Source organism: Scyliorhinus torazame, chromosome 1, assembly GCF_047496885.1.
Source record: "Scyliorhinus torazame isolate Kashiwa2021f chromosome 1, sScyTor2.1, whole genome shotgun sequence".
Classification (NCBI taxonomy): domain Eukaryota; kingdom Metazoa; phylum Chordata; class Chondrichthyes; order Carcharhiniformes; family Scyliorhinidae; genus Scyliorhinus; species Scyliorhinus torazame.
Genome location: NC_092707.1, coordinates 319,979,010 through 319,989,148, shown reverse-complemented (window position 1 = coordinate 319,989,148; position 10,139 = coordinate 319,979,010). Strand labels below are relative to the sequence as shown.

General features: G+C 50.5%; 1 pseudogene; it reads right to left on the bottom strand.

Moving 5' to 3' along the window:
- Window positions 1-9,640: 9,640 nt before the first annotated feature.
- On the bottom strand, window positions 9,641-9,789 carry LOC140430537 (U1 spliceosomal RNA; annotated as a pseudogene).
- Between the last annotated feature and the right edge of the window lie 350 nt (window positions 9,790-10,139).

Below are 10,139 nucleotides of genomic sequence, written 5' to 3'. Positions count from 1 at the left end.
GGATAACTTGAGTTCATAGAATAAACATTGTTTTGCTTTAAAAAATACTTTTCCATTTCTGCTGTACCACACCTGTAGAGTGGGCCGTGTGCTCCCCATACCACAATCTATTAAAAGTTGTGGATCAGGTGCACTCCATGATACACTTTGGGGTTCTCTAAATCCTGGCCCATAACACCATGGCAAAGAATCTATGTCAATTATGCAAGACCAGTTGAAGGGCACATGTTTTTGATCATGGTTGGCACCCATTCAAAGTGGCTGGAGTTTGCCATCATGAAATCTACAACTTCAGAACAGACCATAGGAAGGCTTGACGAGGTATTTGCAAGATTCGGGTGACCTTAACAACTCCTGAACGACAACAAACTCAGTTAGCACCAGCCTAATTTGAGGACTACCTGAAGAGGTGCAGCATCCACCATATCAAATCTCGTCCCTCGCATCTAGCTACCAATCGCTTCGCTGAACGTTTCATACAATCGCTTAAGCATGCAGTGAAGGTTTGGAGGGATAAAGGCTCTCTACCTGAACAGTGTGAATAGCCTTCTAATAACATACAAAAACACAGCGCATTCAACAACACAAAGCTCACCGGCTGCACTGGTGTTCAAAAGGACACTACGCACACAGTTCGATCTTTTGACTCCCCTTTCATCTCCAGAGATAGTCAGGCAACAACATCAGACAGAAGTGGCTAGAAGGGAACAACATTCCAAAAGCAGAGTCTTCAACTTGGGGAACGTGTTCTTGCGAGAAATTACACCCCAGGCAAAAAATAGACTCCAACAATTTTACTTGCTAAAACAGGTCTTTTTTAATATACTGTACAATGTGATGATAAACATATTTGGCGTAAGCACATTGACCAATTATTGTCTACACATAGGATTAGACAGGGTAGATTTAGAAAGAATGTTTCCGCTTGTGGGTGAGAGCAGGACTAGGGGTCATAGTTTGAGGATAAGAGGTAAACCTTTTATGAATTAGGTGAGGTGAAATTTCTTCACCCAGAGAGTGGTGACCCTGCAGAATTCGCTACCACAGAAAGCAGTTGAGGCCAAAACATTATCTAATTTCAAGATTAAATTACATATAGCTCTTGGGGCTAAAGAGATCAAGGGATATGGGGGGAAAGCGGGATCAAGGCATTGAACTTGATGATCAACCATGATCAAAATAATGGTGGGACAGGCTCAAAGGGCCAAATGGCCTCCTACTGCTTCTCTGCTTCTCTGTTTCTGGGGGTTGTCAGCAATGCTGCTGGGAGTCGAAGTGGCCAGCCGACCACGACAATGTGGTGAACAGCCAATTAACAATCTCTGTATGCAGGGCCTGCTGTATCATGGGCCAGGGCAGGCCGACGACAGAAAACTCAGAGGCATCACATGGTCTGACACCATCTGGAAATGCCAACCACACTCGGCTGCAGTGATTTCTGTTTTGCTGTTTGCCATTTAAAAACCGGATAGCTTCCAGACTTAGTGCATGTCATAGCATCAACTGCAAATTAACATTTCAGGAAGGCAGGGTACCTTTCCACATAAAACAGAAATGTCAGGCTGGAGACAAGAGTCGTTGAGCTTGAGTATGGCAAAGGTTGCAGAAATAATGGATCCACTGTTCAGCGGTGCCTCCCTGCAGGTTCTCCGGGCAGCCCAGGAACTACTCAATATATTGTTTCCTGCAGACAGAAAGAAAAGGCCATCATACATCATCAAGGATGCCTGGGTGGAGATTACTGCAGAGGCCAGCAGCTGTGGTATCCAGCAGTGGGACTGGGTCCAAAGCTTAAAATGGGTCAATGACCACCTGCGATCCACAGGGGGAGCCTGATGAAAGCATAAATGGATTTGACTGCCGGTTGGTCAAGCCAGAGGGTTCTCTAAAGGTGGGATGGATCAAATGGAAGGGAGAAAGAAAGGAATTCCCCGGAAGCAGTGGCCTCAGGACGAATGGCATCATGTTGGTCACAAGCATTTTCCTCTCATTGACAGCATGTTCCCAGAGCGTTGTGAGTGAACATTTAAGGGAGACAAATGGGAGGACCCATCATAATCCTGAGGGTAAGCAAGGGAAGAAAAGATTATGGAAAGCAAATTACTGCGGATGCTGGAATCTGAAAAAAAAACAGAAAATAATGGGCGGCATGGTAGCACAAGTGGCTAGCACTGTGGCTTCACAGCGCCAGGGTCCCGGGTTCGATTCCCCGCTGGGTCACTGTCTGTGTGGAGTCGGCACGTTCTCCCCGTGTCTGCATGGGTTTCCTCCGGGTGGTCCAGTTGCCTCCCACAGTTCAAAGACGTGTAGGTTAGGTGGATTGGCCATGCTAAATTTCCCTTAGTGGCCGAAAACGTTAGGAGGCGTTATTGGGTTACGGGGATAGGATGGAATGAGGGCTTAAGTGGCTTAAGTGGGTCGGTGCAGACTCGATGGGCCGAATGGCCTCCTTCTGCGCTGTATGTTTTATATTCTATATTCTGTGGAGAGATAAAGGAGAAAGGGAGCTAGTTTTCGAGTCTGGATAACACTCTGCCATTTGACTCGAAACATTAGCTCCTTTTTCTCTCCATAGATGCTGTCAGAGCTGCTGAGATTGTCCAGTATTTTCTGAGAAAAAATTATTGTCTGGAGACGTACTTAGCCCTTCTGCTTGCAGGAGAAAAGGGCCCAAAACACATGGGAAAGGATGAGAATCGTCAGAGGTGTGCCACATCTTAAATTGTTGACATCCGCAGAGATGGAGGCTCTGGAATTTACCCGGCTTGAAGGATGGAGAGATCGGAATAACGTGCGATGACAATGAGGAGTACTTAAATGTGGTGTCATTCAGCGAGCACAAAGGAGGTGCATGAAATGGTATTGGGGCAGGATGACAGAGGGAGAAAGTTATGTAAGCCCAAAACAGGAACTACCAAATAAGACCTTGGCTGAAATCGATATTGGCTGTCTGCCGGGCCACTAAAGACAGCACAGAAACTCATCATCATTGGATGAAACTTCATGATTACCCAATTACAGTATTTATCACGTTAACACAAAAGGACAAAAGACCATGCTCTGAATATGTAACTAATTTCGAGACAGAAGAGATCAACGTTGCAACAGGAAGAATAATGAACAAAGAGGCCATCAGATTCCATAATTGGATAATAGCGGGTCAGAAAAGAGTTTTTCAGAGGACAATATATCTTGATTAAATCATCCTGGTTCAACAGAATTACCCTGATTTTTTCCATCAATGAGTTTAAGTCTTGATGAGACAATAGACCCCAGGCCAGGCATGTGTGTGTTGCATGTCTCTAGCAGAACCTGGATAAAAGAAGGACATTGGAATACATTGTCAGTGACAACCCGGGAACCCCAGGAGCAACCATCGCAGAAGACGGACCTTGAGCATTCGGCTCAGAGAAGAAGACATCCACAGTGAGTGACTGCAGTCTGGTCAGCTCCTTCACTAGTGTGGGTGGTACCTAGATCGCAGTGGTGAGTCACCTCTGTACAATATTCTCAGAAATCGTGAGCCTTCTGAATAAAGTAGAGTTGTACTAAATTCAGTTGCCTTTATTGTGTCTGTCTATGCCGATTGAGCAGGGTCCCGGTAAAAAGTAACACTCTCTTGAATTGGAGGACTGATTGCCAAGACGTTTAAACTAATTGTTTGCCTTACTCTATGCTAAGGCCACAGAGAGACATGCCTCAGCTTAAACCCTACAGTCTACATCTAAGGAGAAGAGTGTCCGAACATTCGAGGATGCTGCACCATATTTTTGCCTTCCAGTGTGTTGCCAATTTGCACCGGAGACGCCAAGAATGTTGCTCTTTTTAACTGGATAATGATAGTTATTAATGATGATATTGCTTTTCAGAGTCGCCAGATATCAAATGATACCACCACAAGGTTTTACTGGATATCGATCAAAGACCAAACAACCAGTTAGTTAGTTCAAGTTCAATGATAGTTTATTTACACACAAGATTTACTTCGACATGCAACATAAAACACTACAAGCTAAATTACACCTAACACTACAACAACCTAACCTCAGGCACCCGGCTTTATGCAGAGGAACAAGGCCTTTGTTCGGATCTTGCATGGCTGGGTCTGGAGAAGTGACTTCGTTTCTGCTGGGCTTATCCGTCTGGTAGCGATCGTTGGTCTTGAACTTGCTTCTGGTCGTGATGCTGCAATTGGTTTTGGGCGTAAGCCGGGGCCAAGAGAGTGCCGGTGCGCCGGGGCCAAAAGAGACCAAACACATGGCAGTGTCTCTTTTTATCCTTGGGGGTTTTGCGCTCTTTTGAGCGGTCCTTAGCTTTGGACCCAATAATTCGGCAGGCTTCGATTACTGCCTTTGATTTTAGCCAATAAAGAGGCAGGTGCCTTGATTGGTGGGGGTGTCCTGAGCGGTCATTGACCTTGGCTGTTTGGGCTTCCTGGGTGAAGGGAGAAGCGCCAATGAGTCTGTATCTGATACCTGAGTACAAGTCTTTTGTTCTGGGGAAATGAACTATTAGAATGCAAATGGGCTGGGGTTTCGATAGTGTCTGGTTATCTAGTGGCCAATATACACTTAAGCTCTGAGTTCGTCTGGATCCTGCATTGGCCATATTTCCCGTGATTCTTTGCAAGTGGCCATATTTCCCTTTGTAAGTGGCCGTCCCAGATGGCTACAAGTGGATGGGGCTACAGATAGTCTCTGCTCTGATAAAAGAAGCTTTCAGCATGCCAGATCCTTCAAGGCCTCAGGGACGCCTGGACAGCATGGCACATGAGGCAGAGGAGACCATCCGTCTACTAATCCTGTCAGTGCTGCCAACATGTATGTGCACGGAAGTCTCCATGGGGAGGATGGCGGATGCCCAGTTTCTGCCAGAGATCTGTGCAGACCTGCACTCCATCACTATAGTGTGGTGAACATTTGTAGTGGCTACATGAGAGGGGACAGGGCACATTGATCTCCCTTCAGTTGCCCCTTCCCCTCAAGATGCCGGATTGGGGCCCTTGGGCACTCAAAAGGAGAAGGAACTGTTGTTGATACACCTAGAATCTCCACTCAGGACTCTCTGAGTGTGCCTGGATCTTTGGAATTTTCCCTTGCCTATGATCCCTTCAACTTGGTCCTCTCTGACCACAGAGGAACAGCTGCTCTACAGTCGGGTAGCAAATTAAGCCAGTGCCTTCCAGGCCGTGGGTCTCCAGAGGACGATTGTCAAGGTCATCCAAGACAACAGGGCTAACTGGTCAGCCGGCTGTCTCCACCCCTGCTGCACATGCCAGGCAGTACCTAGAAGATGTGGTAGGGAACGCAAAATTGAGGGATGGGATTCTCCGTCCCTCTGCACCTGTTTTCTGGTGCGGCATGCCCCCGCCGGCAGTGGGATACTCCAGCCCAGCAGCTGGCCAATGGAGTTTCCCTTTGTGGAAACCCCCAAGCCATTGGGGAATCCATGGGCATGAGTGCGCTGTCGGCGAAACAGAGAATCCCGCCAATGGAGAATCCAGCTGAAGAAGTTTGGATTTCACACTTGCTTGCAGTGTGCACTCTGATTGTGAATGTTGTGACACTTTTGCAAATAGAGTGCACTTTCACTTTAATGAGGTCTGATGTGGTTTATTTGCAAACCAATTAAGCCTCTGTGCAACTCACCTACCCCACCCCCTCCCGGACACCCCAGGCTGCCTACGTCCCTTACAATCATGCATGTGCAGGGAGGGAAAGGCCAGCGTCGTTGGAGCCACATGCAAGCAGTCTCCTATGCACGCTGAGCATTGTCAGTACTACATGCTGGGGTTCCCTTTCAGTTGTACAGATGAGCTGACCTATCGCTTTGCCTACCCTCAATGAGCCAACTCCCATACAGCATCTGGAGATCTCCACCATTCTTGTGGGCAGCCATGATGCATGAAACCTTTAGTGTCCAGGATTCATGGACTTTCTCAACAGCAAAACTGGCACCGCATCTGGACCGATTCAGCGACTGTCAAAGAGCTAGCATCAGAGCCACGTGGAACACAATCGATTCCAATGAGAAACGACGCAGGATTCGTCGGTTTCATGATTGATACTCCGGAGGCTGACAAGCTGCAGCCGCATATACACACTGCAGTCTCCACACACACCATCCCAGCCAACAAGATGGCAGCAAGATGCGCGTAAGCAAAATTCACAGACATCGAGCTCGAGACCCTCTGGATGCGGTCGAGGAGAAGAAGGGCACCCTATATCCTGGCCCCTGAAGGAGGCTGCCAGCCGCCGCCATTTGCTATGCACAACCTCCTCAGGGCGGCCAGGGTAATTAGGCAGCACTGTGCCCCTGTCATCAACCCCCATCGCATGCCATGTTACCCCCCCCAACACCACCACCAGGAGGGCAGCAGAACCTCCACCTGCACCACATGTCGTCACCCATATCGGTCGCCATGGCCAGGTGCCCTGTCACAGAGGCCACCAGCTACCCATCCTCTGGGCTGCATGAGTCGGGCTGCCTAACACTGTTGTGTTCTGTGTGTGTCCGTCCCCCGCCGCACCCCCCCCCCCACCCCCCACCCCCCTCGCCACACATCCCCAGGAGAAAACCGTCCATAATCGCCAGGAGCGGGAAAAGACTTCAGCAGGACCACTGGACCTGCGTCCCCTCACCATAGCTGAGCAGAGGGTCCTGGACCTGGACAGTGGTCCATGAGGAAAGGAAAGTCGCCGGGGTGGAGGTCGGCTGTGGGCAAGGAAATGACACCCCGCACCCATGCGGTTCCCCATGGCACGTGTGTCAAACCCTCCCCCAACACTACTTCCATCACCCCGACCACCCTCACCCCCTTACCCACAACCACATACCAATCTCACCTCCACCCTCACTCCCACTCTCACCCCACACCATCCTCACCTCCACCCTCACCCCCACCCCACTCCCACATCACCCTCACCCTCATCCTCACCCCAACCTTACACCTCCACTACCCTCACCCCACCCTCAGCCCCACCTTCACCCCTACCTTCACCCCCACATAATAATAATATAATAATCTTTATTGTCACAAGTGGGCTTACATTAACACTGCAATGAAGTTCCTGTGAAAAGCCCCTAGTCGCCACACTCCGTGCCTATTCGGGTACATTGAGGGAGAATTCAGAATGTCCAAATTACCTAACAGCACGTCTTTTGGGACTTGCGGGAGGAAACCGGAGCACCTGGAGGAAACCCACGCAGACACGGGGAGAATGTGCAGACACCGCACTGACAGTGCCTCAGCCGGGAATCGAACCTGGGACCAGGGCAGCACGGTAGCATTGTGGATAGCACAACTGCTTCACAGCTCCAGGGTCCCAGGTTCGATTCCGGCTTGGGTCACTGTCTGTGCTGAGTCTGCACATCCTCTCCGTGTGTGCGTGGGTTTCCTCCGGGTGCTCCGGTTTCCTCCCACAGTCCAAAGATGTGCAGGTTAGATGGATTGGCCATGATAAATTGCCCTTAGTGTCCAAAATTGCCCTTGGTGTTGGGTGGGGTTACTGGGTTATGGGGATAGGGTGGTGTTGACCTTGGGTAGGGTGCTCTTTCCAAGAGCCGGTACAGACTCGATGGGCCGAATGGCCTCCTTCTGCACTGTAAATTCTATGATTCTATGTCCCTGGCACTGTGAAGCCACAGTTCGAACCACTGTGCTACCATGCTGCCCCAGCACCTTCACCCCCACTCCATCCCAGCTCGCAGTCTAATCATGCGTCTTGTCTTGTGTCTTGCAGGACCTGCTGGTGATGGGCTGGGTCCATCTGTTGGGCCCCGCCCACAGCCCGTGCCACAGCCTGAGCATCCCCACTGACCCACCCATGTGCTGAACAGCGATGAGGACAGTAGCACGGAAAGGGACACTTGATCCGAGACCGAAGTCACCCCAGAGCTTGAGTCCGGGGATGACACAAATTTCTCGTCACAGCTGTCTCCAACACCCTCCACCATCCCAGAGACACTCAGTTTTTGTGAAGAAGCTCATGGTCCGGTGCGCACAACCCAGCAATCTTGTGCCAGAGCCACTTGGACTTTGCAGCGGCACTCCTGAGCGTGGCCCAGTCACAGCAGGCCATGGCAGGGAACATCGGCAGCATTGCCCAGGCGCTGGCCAGCGTGGTGCAGACACAGGGGGAGATGGCCCAGTCCTAGAGGGAGATAGAGCAGTCATTGGATGATGTGTCACAGACCCAGAAGGTGCTGGCACAGTCACAGCTTGATGTGATGCAGGCCAGAAGAAAATGGTCCACTTCCATGGCCGCGAGCTTGCAGACCCTGGTTGAGACCAGAGCGGGTCTCCAGGACTAGCAATGCCAGGTGGCGCGGGCATCTAAGGAGATATCTCCGCCCGCACTCCCATCCCATGGAGTAGCCCAAGGGTCACCGGGCAACCGAGGGAGCAGGAGGTGATGGGTCCCGTGCCGGTAACTCCCTCAGGGGAGGTGCCAGAATTCCGCAGCACCTCGGACTCCCCTCCTCATGCTCCTGCTGCATCTGCTAGGCAGCGGGCAGAACAGGGCAGCACCATGCTACCTGGTCGTCCCAGAAGACCGCCGTCAACGGGAACCCAGGTAATATGGGGTGAATCGCAGCACGCCGCCTCAACTCCTGATGCACCATCTAGGGATCCACCTAGACGTAACGTTAGGGTCCATAAGGCCAGAAAGTTAGATGCCAGTTAAGTTGGTAAGGGTGCAGGGCACAGTTTATGGGGATGAAGACACGTAAAAGATTTTTTGCACAGCTCTCTCCCCCACCCCAGCCAGCCTGGCCAATGACTGGTCCGGCAGCCCACAGTCTCTCCTCTCCATGGCCTACCTCTTTTCTCTCCCTTATCATCCACGATGTCAGCTTCACAATTTTTAAAAGCACAAGTGAACCTCGCCGTCAGGAATTCGGACCATTGGAGGCAGAAAACCACGGAGGCCCCGGCGAATACCGGTCGGACCCGCTGATGAAATGCTAATGGTGTTTACTGTATGTGCACTCTGGAACGCATTGACGCTACTGTCGAGGCGACGGAGAACTGTGATTTGGTGTGAAATCGTTGCCCACCGCGATTTCCGCACAGTCGCATTTTACGGTTCCGGCACCAAATGATGGAGAATCCCGTGCCATAACTTTCAAGGCTATGGGCCAAGTGGTGAGAGGTGGAATTAGCATAGATTTACTGTAGATTTTTGTTGGTGAATGCTTGATGGGACGAAGAGCCTCTTCTGTATTATGACTCCAAGAAGATGTTTGGGCGTGTGGGGAATATTTTGGCTGCACCTATTAATGGGATGCAAAATGGTTTCACGCCAGCCTCTAGTGGAAATAGTATAAGAATAATAATCTTTATTGTCACAAGTAGGCTTACATTAACACTGCAATGAAGTTACTGTGAAAAGCCCCGAGTCGCCTCATTCTGGCGCCTGTTCGGGTACACTGAGGGCGAATTCAGAATGTTCAAATTACCTAACAGCACGTCTTTTGGGACTTGTGGGAGGAAATCAGAACAACCGGTGGAATCCCACGCAGACACGGGCAGAACATGCAGACTCCGCACAGACAGTGACCCAAGCCCGGAATCGAGCCTGGGACCCTGGCGCTGTGAAGCAACAGTGCTAACCACTGTGCTACTGTGCCATCCAGTATGAAGTCCTCCACTACCACAAATGTTGCAGTCGTGTCTCCTGCATTTGGGGATATCGCAGACGTCAGACTACCCAAAGTGCAATGGGCTAGCCTTGTCCTGAGCTAATCACCTTCTTAATCATGGTTTCACTCCTGTCAGGTAAGTATAACAAGCCACCATGATGGGCAACTACGCTGCTTACTGTCGAGCAGCTCAACCTGTCGATCTTCCACATCTCCGACAACCTTGCAGGAACATGTGGACCATTCAGCCTCCACATTACGACATCCAGACCGATGACACAGATGACCGAGACACCTTCCGGGTTGCGGTCATTGATGGGAACCGAGTCAACACAATCAATCCGGGTGATGAATGGTGTGCCACCCTGACGGTCAACCGATCGCCGATCACTTTCCACCTGGACACTGGTGCCTCCGCCAACCTAATAGCATGGTCAGCCTTCTACGCCATGAAGGTCAGACCACCAATCCCGCTGTCCCGGTGCAGGATGGTC